Raw genomic sequence first — 13,413 nt, forward strand, 5'->3', positions numbered from 1 at the left:
GCCGCGCCGTGCCGTGCCCAGCCAGTCGCTCCGTCTCCGTCCCTCCCCGCTCCGCGCCCGCAGCCGCCCGCCCGCGGCTCTGCGCCCCCCCCGCCCCGCCTCCTCCCCCCACAACACTGTAGTAAGTTCTCATTGGCCGAGGGCGAGGGGCGGGACGCCAGCGCCGCCTCGCCATTGGCTACGGGGAAACCGCGGCCGGCGGCGCGGGCGGGGGAGCGTGCGCCCCCTCCTGGCTCCCCCCATCCCGCTCTCTCACGTTCTCTCCCGCGGGCGGCCCGGAGGGAGCGCCCGGAGCGCCTTCCTGAGCCCGCCACAACACCCCGGCAGCGAGAGGCGGAAATAACGGGGTTACCGCCACCTGTGTTCCTGCCACCGCCACACCCTCCCCCGCTAAGGTGATGTGGCAGGGCGGGCGATAATTTGGCGCCGCACGGCCCCGGTAGGAAGGGAGCAGGAAGGGTCCTGCCCGCCGGTACCGCCGGCAGCAGCGCCGCTCCCCCTCCCTCCGTGACCTAAATTTTAAATACCGTTCGCTGCCTCCCGGAGAAAGTCGTGGCGCAGCTCTGAAGGGAAACCCGGGGTGAAGAAGCAAGGAGGACTGTATGAAGAAAGGTAGGGGGGCGTTGGGGTTTTTTTATGCTGTTATTATAGTCTTCATTTTTTTAAGCATAAGGCCATTCGTAATCGAACAGATACTGTCTCAGTCTTGTGGCAAGCCAAAAAAGCGACAATTGAGGTGGCTTGGTCAACAAGAAACGCCCCCAGGAGCCCAGCACAGCCCCACCGAGGGGCCCGCCCTGCCCCTGCTCTGGAATCCCGCACCTCCAGCATGGACTGGATTTTCCTCGCTTACAGCCAAATTAGAATCAGTTATTTTTGTCAAGCAGAGCTGTCCAGCTCTCCCCGCTTTGTACATCAGAGCAAAACACGCTGCCCAGTGCCTCTTGAGCACTTCCAAAGGTTCCAGCAAAGCTGCTGCCAACCTGCACAGCTCAGGAACCAAATCCCCCTCATATATTTGCACAATTCCAAAATATGCCTGGCACTAAGGCATCTTCGATTGTCTCCCATAGAGAACTAAGGTCTCAGGCACATTATTCTGCTTGGATTACAAGCAACTGCCCTGCCTCTTCATCAGCAGATAATACCCAAGGCTGATGCACACTCTGGCTGGGATGGCTCCATAACTGGTACCGACCTAGTAAGGGCCACTCACACACTGAGGGCATTTGTGCTATATGAAGCTAAAAATACCCAGATTTTTAGAAAAAATTAACATGCTTCTCACAACTATTTACCCCTTCTCCTTTATGTGTTTATGACAGTCAGCTCTGTCAAGAAGAACAGAACAGCTCCCCTGTGTCTCAGTGTTGAGACCACTTGCAAAAAGCTCCTTAATGAGAGGGAAGACAGATATTTTTTGCCTGAAATCTGGACTACTTGGTGGTTTCCTTGGACTTAGATGAGCACATCTAATTAAAAAAAGACAGGCGGGAAAAGGTCTGGCAGCTCTAAGTCACTGCTCCTACATTAGGGAACAGGTAGCTCCTTTGAAACATGCCCTGAAGCTCTGACTTCAGTCCCCAGTGCAATAAGTTAGCACATTTTAATAGCCCCGGCAGTGCATGGAGGAGCATCAGATGTTCTGTGCTGACCCACCACAACTGCTGCCTTTGCTACTGCTCACCTATGGGCGGGCTTAAAACACTGCCAGAAGAGCAATACCAGTCCAAAGGGCTTTGAGGAGAAAACCATGGAGCAAAGAAACCACAACTTTTTGTTGGCAACAGCTTCTTGCAACTAAGAAAAACAAGCAAACAAACCCACACTACCTCATTGTACACTACCCACAGCAAATTACGTGGAGAAGAGACCAGGGGAACAAAAACTTTGCATCAAAGCGGTGATTTAACACTACACAGCACATCATCCACTGCGCTCAGATCACCAGATGATCCCCAACTCCATCTGCCAGCAGCTGAGAACACAGAGCAGCAGCTCCTGCATTTTGTATTCCCAGGTGAAGCGTTTATCCACAGGGAGCACTAATGCAAGCTGCCAACGCGCTTGTGCGTGAGGGCAGTGGATGCTGTCACCTCTCCAGCCCCCAAACAAATGGCTGAGAGCTTGATTGGCTAAAAAGCTAAAGGAAGAGACACTAAAAAGTTGAATTATCAAATACAAAAGGAGGCACTTGGTCTACGCCAAGAGAGCCTGAAAAACATTCTTCTGGGGCAAGGGGATCTAAGCCTACATAAAGCAATTTTTTATAGGGAGCAGAAAATATGTGAAAAAAAGGAGAAAAAGGAACCCAAAACCACCTTTTACATGGAAATAAACCCATCACCACCACACTTCTGCTGGAAGTCACTGGCTTAGCTTCTAACTTTTTCCTTCCTACACAGCCCCAAACTGACCTCTGAAATCCCATAGGAAGTAATGGAAATTTCTTAAATTCTTCACTATAAGAACAGTTTGCCCTGTGCCAAGCCTGGATTGCAACTATTTAAAGAACTCTCCCAGTTACAGCTGGGTAAAGTCACTTTATAGGAGTTATTTAGAGACTAAGAATTATTTTATTAAGTCAGGATTTCTTGGTATTTGCCTGCTGGATATAGGAGTAAGGACAGGAATTACATTCATTTTAGGCATGCATTTGGGATTGCTAAGGCAGAGGTTGTTCCTCACAAGGTGAAAGGCCACTGGGAGCGCTCAGATCCTGATGGATTCAGTCAGAGCAAACCAACTGGGTCATGGAGGACAATGCCAAACCCTGCCCTCTGCCTGGGTAATGTGCAGGCACTTGCAAGCAGCTGAGTAGAACACACTGCAGCATCCTAGGAGCATCCAGATAGCAGATTAAATCTAGTTCCAGTTCTTCATAGAACAGATCTTTGTAAGGTGATCCAGCAGTCTGTAGGCCCCACAAGATAAACTCCTGGTAGGATTTGTTGCAAAACGGGTCTCCAAGTTTACACCAGCGCTGGAGAACACTGCCCAGAGCACTACTGGCATAACAATAAAAGGCACAGAGCTCTCCTCTATGCCCTGAGGAACTTCTCCAGTGATGAATTCCCAGTCTAAACAAAGCAATTGTGCATCACACTGGTGCTGTGCTCCCTTCCCCAAAGCAAACAGGACTTAAAGTGAAGAGAAATACTTGGGATTACACCAAGTTCTAGGAAAAGAAAAAGATTAGGCAGGTCAGATGAATCCTTTATCTATCCTGCTCTAAATGAGCTGTACTACACACACATATGTGAACATACAACAGGCACGCTCCGTTTCCCTTTCTCACACACTTTGCAAACAAGCAGCAGCCATTTCACAAGAGCAAACAAGGTGGGAGGAGAGCAGGTGGCTCAGTTTTGCCAGTTCCTGGCCCTCTGCCCTTGGCTCCTCTTCCAGCTTTGCTGTCACCATCAGCAGTGCTGATTTGGCCATGAGCAGAAGACAAGAATGAGGAGGAAAGGAAACCTCCTTTTGACTTTTCAAGCTTTGTCTTCCTGTAAAATGGTGATCCAGAATTAAGATATTGCAGGTAAATTATTCACCTGGAAGGAAAGAACGCTTCAACTAACACTGCATTTCTCCCCTTCCCACCCCCACCCCTCTCTCCAGCACAGAATTCACTGCTGAAAAAGCCTCTGACAGGCTGAACTGCAAATTCAAGGAATTTTCACTAAGGTCCAGAACATTTGCACTGCTTTGCTACAACTCACAGTGTGCACAGTGAAGGCAACCTGAAACATCTACACTCACCTGGCTCTGTATCAAGTATTTAACCAAAGATTAAATCTGGGCCAGCCCATCATAACACTCTCCAAAACCACCCATTCATTCATTGCTGAGACAGTTATTGAAGGGCCAAGAAGCACCCTCCACAGCTAAAAAGCCTGAGTGATTTAGGCATTGGAATCACACTTGGCATCAGGGCAGTTCACCTCCAATTTTGCTAAATCCAAACTGCTTCTGCCATCATTTTCTTTGTGGTTTCCTACTGGATAATTTTCTTTTGTTGGCTGTAATTTGTAGCCTTTAAAAGCTGCTGTTGCTAAACTACAACCATGTGTTCTCCCATGGGCAGAAGAACCCCATTTTTTAGCCATTAGATCTTTTTGGTACTGGGTTGGCTCATATGGATCCCTTTTGGGCAGATGGGGAAAGCAGAGGGGGTGGCTGGGAACTAAGTCTGTACACCCAGGAATTCCCATCCCACCTGCAATCTGGTTAATTGACACAAAAAGCTCCCGTCATGAGTTTCATTGATTTGCATGAAGCTGATGTTCATTTGAGTCAGTGTCTTGAAGCACAGCAGACAAACTCCACGTAGAAAGAGGAATAAAACAGAAGAGGAGCTTCAGTTCTCTCCAGGCTGTGTGCCAGTGCAGGGAAGAACAGCTCCTGGAGAGTCAGCTTTGTTTAGACTTAGGGCTTAGAGTCAGCATGTAAAGCACATTTCTGCCAAGATGCACCATTAAAGATTAGAGGAGGTCGGCTGCAGCCTTGCAGGATTGAGTGTTCATATGGTGAATGTTTCTACATTGACAGAGAAATACTTTTCCTCTCGAGTAGGAAGTATTAAACACACAAGTGGCTGCACTGAAAGGATCTATAAAGAGCTTAACAAATCCTGGAGAATAGATTACAGGTGATGCTGCGAATTCAAGCAGTGCAGGCTCAGGAAAAGGCAGAGTCAGTGTGGCATGAGCCTGAGCTCCAGAAACAACCTAAGTAACTGACAGAACCATGGAAAGAATCATCACAAGAGCCTCTGACTGTCCCATAGCACATCATCTCCACCACCTTGAGAGCTCACCCTCCTTCCAAGCATTTACTAGGATTTCATGTCTCAGCAGTCACAGTAAAAAAGCTAAAACCAGAGGAGTGTGCTCACAGACAGTACTTGACTCCCTACTCCTCTTTCAGGAATGCTGCTGGAAACTCCTACGTTTGGGCAGCAGGAAGAAGTTCAAGCCCTTGTGTTAGCCTCCTAAGCCAAACTGGACCAGCCAGCCTGGCTAGAGAGGCAGCTGTCCCTTCAGCGGGGGACAAGCTCAGCTATGCAGCCTTTCTTGAAATGCACCCAAAAATAACAGTGAGTGCCACCTAGAGACCAGAGCTCCATCCGGGAGGCAGCCAAGCTGCACTACAAACAAAAGATGTCGAGCTGATTTACTCCTTGCATGGATGAGGAGTCAAACTGTAGCCAAGAAAGGCTCTGGCTTCTTTAAATAACACTAGGTATGTGCTGTGTTTTCAACTGCAGCTTCTCCCCAGAAAGGCACCAATTCAGTGAGGGAGATTAAACTCCATACTATTATGCTCTTATTGAGCAAACAGCACCCCTTAGCTTCAAAATGCTTAGAGCTCTTTGGTATGGGGAAGGACAGTTTCAAGATCAGGGTTTATTTAGGACTATTTAACTTCACCTAGCAGTAAGTTTGAGGCAGATACTTGGCAGAGTGTTCAAGTCTGCACTAACATATCCCACGTAATCCAAAGGCCAAGCAGCAAATTCACACAAGCCATGAACCCAGCTCTAGTCAACAAACAGCAATTGGTGATTGAGGGCTAGACCTGTGCATCAGTGAGGGACACCTGGCAAAACCTAACATTTATTTAAATTAAACTTTAGCTGTGGAGAAGAAATACAACTTCTAACCATTATTTTTTCCACAAATAAGAGCCAAAGCTCTGCACCACCTTGGTCAGCACTGCATCCCCTGCCTGACACGTCCTTGGACCTCACAGGGTTTGTCCTGAGCTACTAAAGTGGATCAGTCTTGTCACTTTGAGTCCTGCCTATGGACGTTCCCAGAACCTGATAGAGCAGAGCCAAAGTCTGCCCAGAAGCATTTCTGCAGGTGCACAATGATTAATTGGTGCACATTTCCATACCACAAATTAAAAAGACCTCAGCTTGCTTGAAATGCAGTGTATTAACCTCTGAAACTGGCAGTCATGGATACCAGCTTCAAAAAGATGAATATCGATAAGACAGAATCCCAGAGGATAGCATCCCACTGCTGCCAGATTTTCTGGAATAAATAAGGCATTTTGAGGCTTTTTTAAGGTAGTAACTTTACATGCTTATTTTATTAAGAGAACCCAAAGTGGTTCATATTAATAGACAGAATCCAAGAAATTGAGGAGGGCGAGGGGGATAAGGTTGCCGAGGAAAGCCGTGGGCATGGATGGAGAGACAGGGAGCTGAGGGCAGGAAGCATACTGCCATTGTCACAATTAACTGCCAAGAGTCTGAAAAGGTTTGTTACTAAAATAAATAACTTGTTCAGGGTGTTCTGCAGGTCCATTGAGGCTGCAGAGTAGCAGTGCACACAGTAAATCTCTGGAGCAGGAGATGCAGCAGCAGCTTGGAGACACCAATCTCACCCTGCACTCACTGCAGGCTGTATCAGAAAAGCTAATAATCATTAAGCTGCCATCTTTTATTTCTAATTATTTATCTCCACAGCAGGGTTTCTCCAACCATCAAGCAAAAGGGAAGCAAGTCTCAAAGGCATAACTGTTTTGAAGTGGGCCCACAGCTGCCACAGCATGAATGCCTCTCCAAGAACAGTAGCAACTGCTCTGCATGGCCCACAGAGCTGGGAGGGAAAGCATCTCTGTTTAGGCTGGTTTTCAATGTCGGTTTTTAGGTCAACCAAAACAGCTTTTCTTATGCAACAGAAAGCTCACTTGTTTTGGAGTTTTTGCTTTCATTTAGTTAGATGGTAATTCAGAGGGCAGCACTGCTATTCTGAACACCACAATGAGAACTGTTTTCAGTGCTTTACTAAGCAACAAAGTGAAAACACTGAGCTAAGCTGGCTCTAGAACTTGACACCACGTTAGAGACCATGGTCTCTTCTGACAGGGTGGGACAAGTGGAAGAGATACCTTGCTCCCACATTTCTATAGAATCGTGGAATCATTCAGGTCAGAAAAGCCCTTCAAGATCAAAGAGGCTAACCATTAACCCACCACTGTCAAGCCCACCACTAACCCATGCCCCTAAGTGCCACATCGACATGGATTTTAAACCCCTTTCAGGGATGGAAACTCCATCATTGCCCTGGGCAGCCTGTGCCAGTGCTTGATGACCTTTTCCATGAAAAAGTTTTTCCCTAATATCCAACTTAAACCTACCCTGGCACAGGTAGAGGCCATTTCCTCTCATCCTGTCCCTTGTTCCCTGACCCATCCCTTCCAGGCTGCCCCCTTCTGTCAAGGAGTTGTGGAGAGACAGATCCTCCCCAAGCCTCCTTTTCTCCAGGGTGAGGCGCCCCAGCTCCCCCAGCCAGCTCCTCCAGCTACACCAGCCCCTTCTCCAGCTCTCTTCCTTTCCCTGGACACGCTCCAGCCCCTCAATGTCTTTCTTGTTGTGAGGGGCCCAAAACTGACCCCAGGATTCAAGGTTTGGCCCCACCAGTGACCAGTACAGGGGGATTGCCCTAGTCCTGCTGGCCACACTAGCGCGCATACAGGCCATGTGTCATTTGCCTTCTTGCCCACCTGGGCTCATGTTCAGGCACTGTCAACCAACAGGAGAGGTTAAAGAAGAAAATCTCACTGAAAGGTGCTGGAAACCTCATTTGTTCTTTCCCTTTGAGCTATGTGTGAACAAGAACTAAGGGGAGACCCAAATTCACAACACAACAGGCTATTCAAGGGCTCTGCAGAGCAGTGCCCTTCTCCAGGTCACCCATGAATTCTGGGATAGAGAGAAACAACATGTATAGATAGACACGGCTTCCAGCATCACCAGTGCCACCATATGGAAAAACAGAGCCCAAACACAGCCCATGAACGGGCACTCTGCATTTACCACCACAGACACAGCTCTGAACGATTTTTCAGCAGTGACCTCACCTTGGATTTCTTGACAGGCTTTAAATAATGGCAACATATCTGAGTCTCAGCTTGAAGGTCAAGAGCAAAACCCCCAACAGAGGAGGCTCCTCTAGCATTTTCAACATTTTCCTTCATGGTTTCTGCCCTGCAGCTACTCCCAACTTCTCTCCATGGAAGCTGCTGGTGTGTTACTTTGCCCAACACTTACCAGGTCAAGAGAGGAGATTATATTACTAAATTTATATTTAATATAAATATATTACTAAAACCGTTATGCATTTTATGTTTGCCTATGAAATAAGCTAGGCTTAAAGATGGAGAGGCAATCTGAGCCTGCTGTTTTCTCTGCTGAGTGAAGGTCAGGGCTGTCCCTGAGCCAGTGTTACTGTACCACACCCCCTTTACCTTCGCTATCCCTAACAAGGCACCACATGGCTTTCTTGTTTGCTGACAAAGATTGACACCAATTATTCAGCAAGCAGCAAATTTCATCTCATATCAGCATCAAAATCTCCACAGCCTGTAACAAGCAGGGCCACCAAAATGCAATTCTCTCCCCTCTGTGCAATACATGCAAGAAAACAGACAAAAGTAACATGGAGACTGCTCTGGGGAGAGCAAACCAGGGATGATCCAGGTTATCAGTATTTCCCAAGGGAGAAATTAATCCTTGACCAGAGATTTGTCAAAGAGAGATAGCCAGATGGGTGACTGTCCTGAGGGTCTGCTCAGGCACTGAGCAGGAAGACTCTCTGGCCAAAGACTTGCTCCAGGTTACCCTGGCACAGCTGCAGCTGCTGTGCTGGTACAGCTTTGCCTCTCACTAACCCATTCCAGCTATCATGCAAGTGAGCACTTGTATCTTGCTCCACATCCAAGCTCACAGCAGCTTCCAGCTGTACCTTCCACGTGGAGGAGTTTTATTCTGCATTCAAATGGCTGCTGGGTGTTTGGTGGGGTTGGAGCTCAGCACCTCTGACCAAGGCAGGTTTTCTAGTTAATTAAAAATCCTGCTTTTGGAGATTTGGTAGCAAAGCTCATTCAGATCAGGAGGCAGCTGCTCATCTTCCAAATATAGTGCTCACTTCTGAGTAAGAACAACAGGTTTATGCTTGGATTTGATTCATCTCTCCTGCCCTGCCATGAGGCATTGTATAATGATGTCGAGTTTAAGAATAAAGCAATCTGTTCCCAGCACCTTCCTCTGCTTTCCCTTCACGTCTTTCATCAATGACTGGCAGCACATGAAATACTCAGGCAGGGAGCAGAGCTGCTCTAAATGTGCTCAGCCCTTTCCCTTACTAGGAGAGGAGAGGGTGTTACTGGGGAAGAGGAGTGACGGAGAGGGGAAGGCTTAGCAGCAGGATAGTTTGAATTTAAAAAAAGAAAAAAACTAAATTTGAACTTACTGAAGCTTCCAGAGAACACAATTTTGATGCAAAGGCACAACTGCACTCAGAGAAAAAGCTTCACCAAGCAGATCCCTTCCTTCCTTCCACCCTGAGCACACACAACTTGTCCTCAGAGGCTTTAATATAAAAACACCACCACACAGGCAAGTTCATGGCACCAAACCTCTGCAGGGAAACCATCAGAATCCACCCCACCAGGGCAATTTTTCCCCCCATGCAAAGCAGGTGCTCCATGAACACAAACTGAAATCCTCAGTGCCTGATGCTCTTCTCCAAGCTTCGATACACATTTCTCCTCTTCTCCTGCCAGAAGGGCCTCAGCCTCCTCTCCACGCCCTGCAAAGCCCCAAACACCCCTGGTTTGCAAAGGGCAAGGTGGTCCAGTGCCATCAGAGAGCCCCTTTCACAACCACAGAGCTGACTTGCCACCAACAGATGTCAGGAGACATCCTGGGAAGAGCCCGAAGCATTGCTTTCCCTTCACAAAAATATTTTCCCTTCCATTTGCTCACTTGCTGGCACTTAAGTGTGTTTTTATCCCCAGGTCAGTGCTCCACAGCCTAGGCTGGTAGGAAAAACTACTACTGAGGGCTTCTTCATATTATAAAATACAGCAATTTCCAGGCCAACTAAGTGCTTTTCAATATCCAAAATCTTGACACACACAATAAATCATGCTGTTTGACAACAACCAATGCTTCAGAGTTTAAGACAGAATAAACAGGTCAGTTCATTATTTAAATAGGGCCGATCATTAAGCCAAAGCAACTTGTTTCAACTATTTCTGCCCACTGATCTAACAAAGCAGGTACTTACCCAGAGATGAGGGAGCCAGGCCAACCACACAGGCGAAGCACCAAAATCCATCGTGGGGCAATGGGGAGAAGAGAAAGGAGAAGAGACACTGGTTAAAAAGCAGTTCCAGCTAAACACGAAAAACCCATGCACCCAGCAGAAAAACCCGAGCCACAAAGCCGAAAGCTCGCACTTGTACGCACATGAGCAAGGCAACAGAGCAAACTTCAGTATCTGACTCTTCCAGAAGTGAAGGTGGAACCGGATGTTCACGGTCAGCCACTTCTTAGAAATGTAAACACCAAGTGTGGAAGGGGGAAAAAAAAAAAAAAAAAAACCCGACCAAAAACATCAGCTCGGCATTACCTAACGCTGATTACACAGCGAGCAGTGACGCAGGCACCCATGGCCGCCAGCCTGCGGTGAGTGCCGCCTCGCGAGGGCCCCGGGCCGCGCTCTGCCGAGCTCCGGCACAACCGGGCTGCAGGAGCAGCGGGCTCCGAGGAGGCTGCGAGCTGGCCCCGAGCAACTCCTGTGCCCGTCCAGCTCCTCCGGACTTACATAACTTCTCGTGCAAACTTCTGGAGGGCTGGACACAGCCCAACGCCGCCGGTCCCGGCTCCACAGGGCTCCAACTGAGCCCTCTAGCGGGCTTCAAAAATTCCACAAAACACCAGAGCTTTAATTTAATTAACACTCGGCCAGAGGCCTCTAAACCCTAATCCCCTCAACAAAAGGATCATTAAGTAAATGAAGATTCAAGAGAGCAACGTGCTCCCAGCCGCGGCAAGGCTGGCTGTGTGCTCCGGTGGGCACACACCAGGGCCTGAAATTCAGCCCATGCAACAGCCCACTGAGCGTACAGCGACCTGCCTCACATAAGCACAGTCAAGCACTCGTGGCACAAGTTGGACTCAACAGTCACCCTGCCATGCCAGAGAATCACAGAATCATGGAATAGTTTGTGTTGGAAGAGATCTTAAAGCTCATCTCATTCCAACCACTACCACAGGCAGGGACACCTTCCACTAGGCCGGGTGGAAATACAGGCACAAGCCCATACCCATCCTTCGGGATGCAACATGATGCCGACAGTCCTGGTGCTATCATCTCCATCAAGACTGAAAACCCAAGCTACTGAACCAGGAGAGCAGCTGGAGCTCCATTTATTTATTTTTTTTTAAGTGTTATTATCCAGCCTGGATGCTGGTAGAGAGCAGCTCTCCTGTCAAGAGGCAGCTTCAGTCCCTCAGCTGAAGGCTGAGAAAACACCTCCATCTTGCCCAGCCTTGCAAGTATGAACAGCAAGAAGGGCTCTCCTCACCAAGAAACTAGGGTGTACCTTGGCAGAAGAACTCACTGCACACAGGGTGTAGGCAGGGAAAAGCCTTCACAATCAAAGGTTCCCAGCCCACATACCTCACCCCAATGTGACAGAAATGGAGACTTTGCCCTTTGCAGGTGGCTCTCTTGGAAAGTCACTTCCAGCTTCAGAGTCACACAGAGGATCCACAGCAGCTACGAGGAGCACATCCATGAGACAGCTCATTAGAGTGCTGAACAGGAGCAGAAGAGCTTAATTACAGGGCAGGAATCATTCCCTCTGGGTTTGGATGCCAGCAGCAGCCTCAGCAAGGCTGTGCTGTCCCACAGGACAGGCATTCCTCAAAAGCACGTGAGCCAATGTCACCTCTGCCCATGGTGAGCGGGATCCCAGCTGGAGCTGCAAATGGTCTGCAGAGCCTCAGGCTCCAAATGTGAGAAAACAAAATGAGGAGGAATTCAGGTGTTGCTTGCAGAAAAAACTACTCTGCCAGCAGCAGCCTGCAAAGGTCTGGAGATGCTAGTGCAGCTCACCTATAGGCACTGGTCCCCTTATTTTGGTGCTGTGTGTGAGCACCCCAGTCTCCAAAGCAGCTATTGAGGCTCAAATCAAGCAGTTCACCAGGACAGACACAGCAGTAGCTGCTGGTGGGGTACACCCCAGAGGCTGCCAAAACCTGGCAAGGTTTTTCAGATGACTAGGAGATGCTTTAGTGTACTATCTCTCCTCAGACCAACACATCCTTCCCTGGAACCTCAGCCCTCTAGGGTGCCAGCCAAACTGGTCACAGACCCTCCATGTTTGGGACTGAATGCTGGACAGCATTCACAGAGGTTTCCATTTCTAGTCTTTGCCCCTGTCTCCTCCCTGCATCTCCTCAGGATGTGCCTTCAGGATAGAGCTGACACGTCAATGCCTCCTTGCCCAAGGATGCAGAACAACTGCTCCCAGAGCTAATGAGGATGTCTTGCTCTGACCCTGAGCAGTTTTCAGCATACCCAGAATCAGCAGTCGTCTCTATGTTCACCTCCTGGGAAAATCCGAAGAGCTCCCATCTCGCCAGCCTGGGAAAGAACACAGATGGTCACGGAGATTAAAGCACACAGAGAATTAACTACCCTATGCAAATGAGCTTCTTCATCCAGCCCAGCACTGCCAGGTGGTTCGAGGTCCAGCACTTGGATGTGATCATCATGGCTTGCTGAGCTCGGATAACAGCCCTGTATTGACTAGGACAGGGGTCAGGAAGCTGAGCAGGATGAAGACAGTTTGTAGGGAAGAAGGATGCAAACTGCCAGAGCCAGGCAGCTGCCAAAATCACATTCACCTCATGCTACAGCAGAAGAAAAAGCAGCAGCGCCAGAAACAACCCTGGTCAGCAGCACAGATCAATTCTGCACTTGTATATCTTGTGTGTTCCCACTCAAAGGCAACTCACATGGACCAAGCAGTGCTGCAACCACAATGTGAGCCATCTGCAACTCTGGACACTGCTCACACAGCACCAGGTGCCCACAGGATGGCAGAAGAAAACCCATACTGGCTCCTGCTGCCTTTCCTAGAAGGCTGAAGTCTTGGCACCCAGCTGAGGCATGGGATCTGTCAGCACAGCACACTGGGATGGGGCCACATAACTTTCCCAAGAAAGGCAGGGTTTCTCCAGGCTACCTCTCAGGGAGGAGCTGCACCTCAAACCCACCAGCAACAGGTTTAGGTCTTATTTCATTTTTACTCAAAACCATTTTACTTTAACACTTAAAAAAAATTCCAACAGGCAGTAACATCTTGCTCAGCCAGCGCCCAGCTGCCAGTGGATCCTTAGGGCCAAGTTTCAGGCCATGTCATGATGAAGATGACTGTGTTTGCTATTAAAAGCCTCCACTCTGCACCCAAGGAAATTCTCAAGCAGTGCTGACCTCGTCTGCCAGCCTGGGAGCCTCTGAGCAGCCACAGATTGGCCGAGGTCAATCCCGGCCATACGGGAGGGGTTCACCTCCACGTCGGACACGGCACCTCCAGCACAAC

General features: G+C 48.8%; 1 protein-coding gene across 25 annotated transcripts in view; it reads right to left on the minus strand.

Annotated features, from left to right (window-relative positions):
- Positions 1 to 13,413, minus strand: part of EPB41 (erythrocyte membrane protein band 4.1) — a 94,048-nt gene that overhangs the window by 74,857 nt on the left and 5,778 nt on the right. The window contains exon 1 of one of the 25 annotated variants that reach the window (XM_041400057.1): positions 10,086 to 10,261. The exons of the other annotated variants lie outside the window; for them this stretch is intronic. The gene's annotated coding sequence lies outside the window, so the exon portion shown is untranslated. Of the gene's footprint in view, positions 1 to 10,085; positions 10,262 to 13,413 lie in introns of those variants that run through there. 25 annotated transcript variants of the gene reach the window in all.

Source organism: Onychostruthus taczanowskii, unplaced genomic scaffold (assembly GCF_017590055.1).
Source record: "Onychostruthus taczanowskii isolate IOZ18803 unplaced genomic scaffold, ASM1759005v1 scaffold171, whole genome shotgun sequence".
NCBI classification, from domain to species: domain Eukaryota; kingdom Metazoa; phylum Chordata; class Aves; order Passeriformes; family Passeridae; genus Onychostruthus; species Onychostruthus taczanowskii.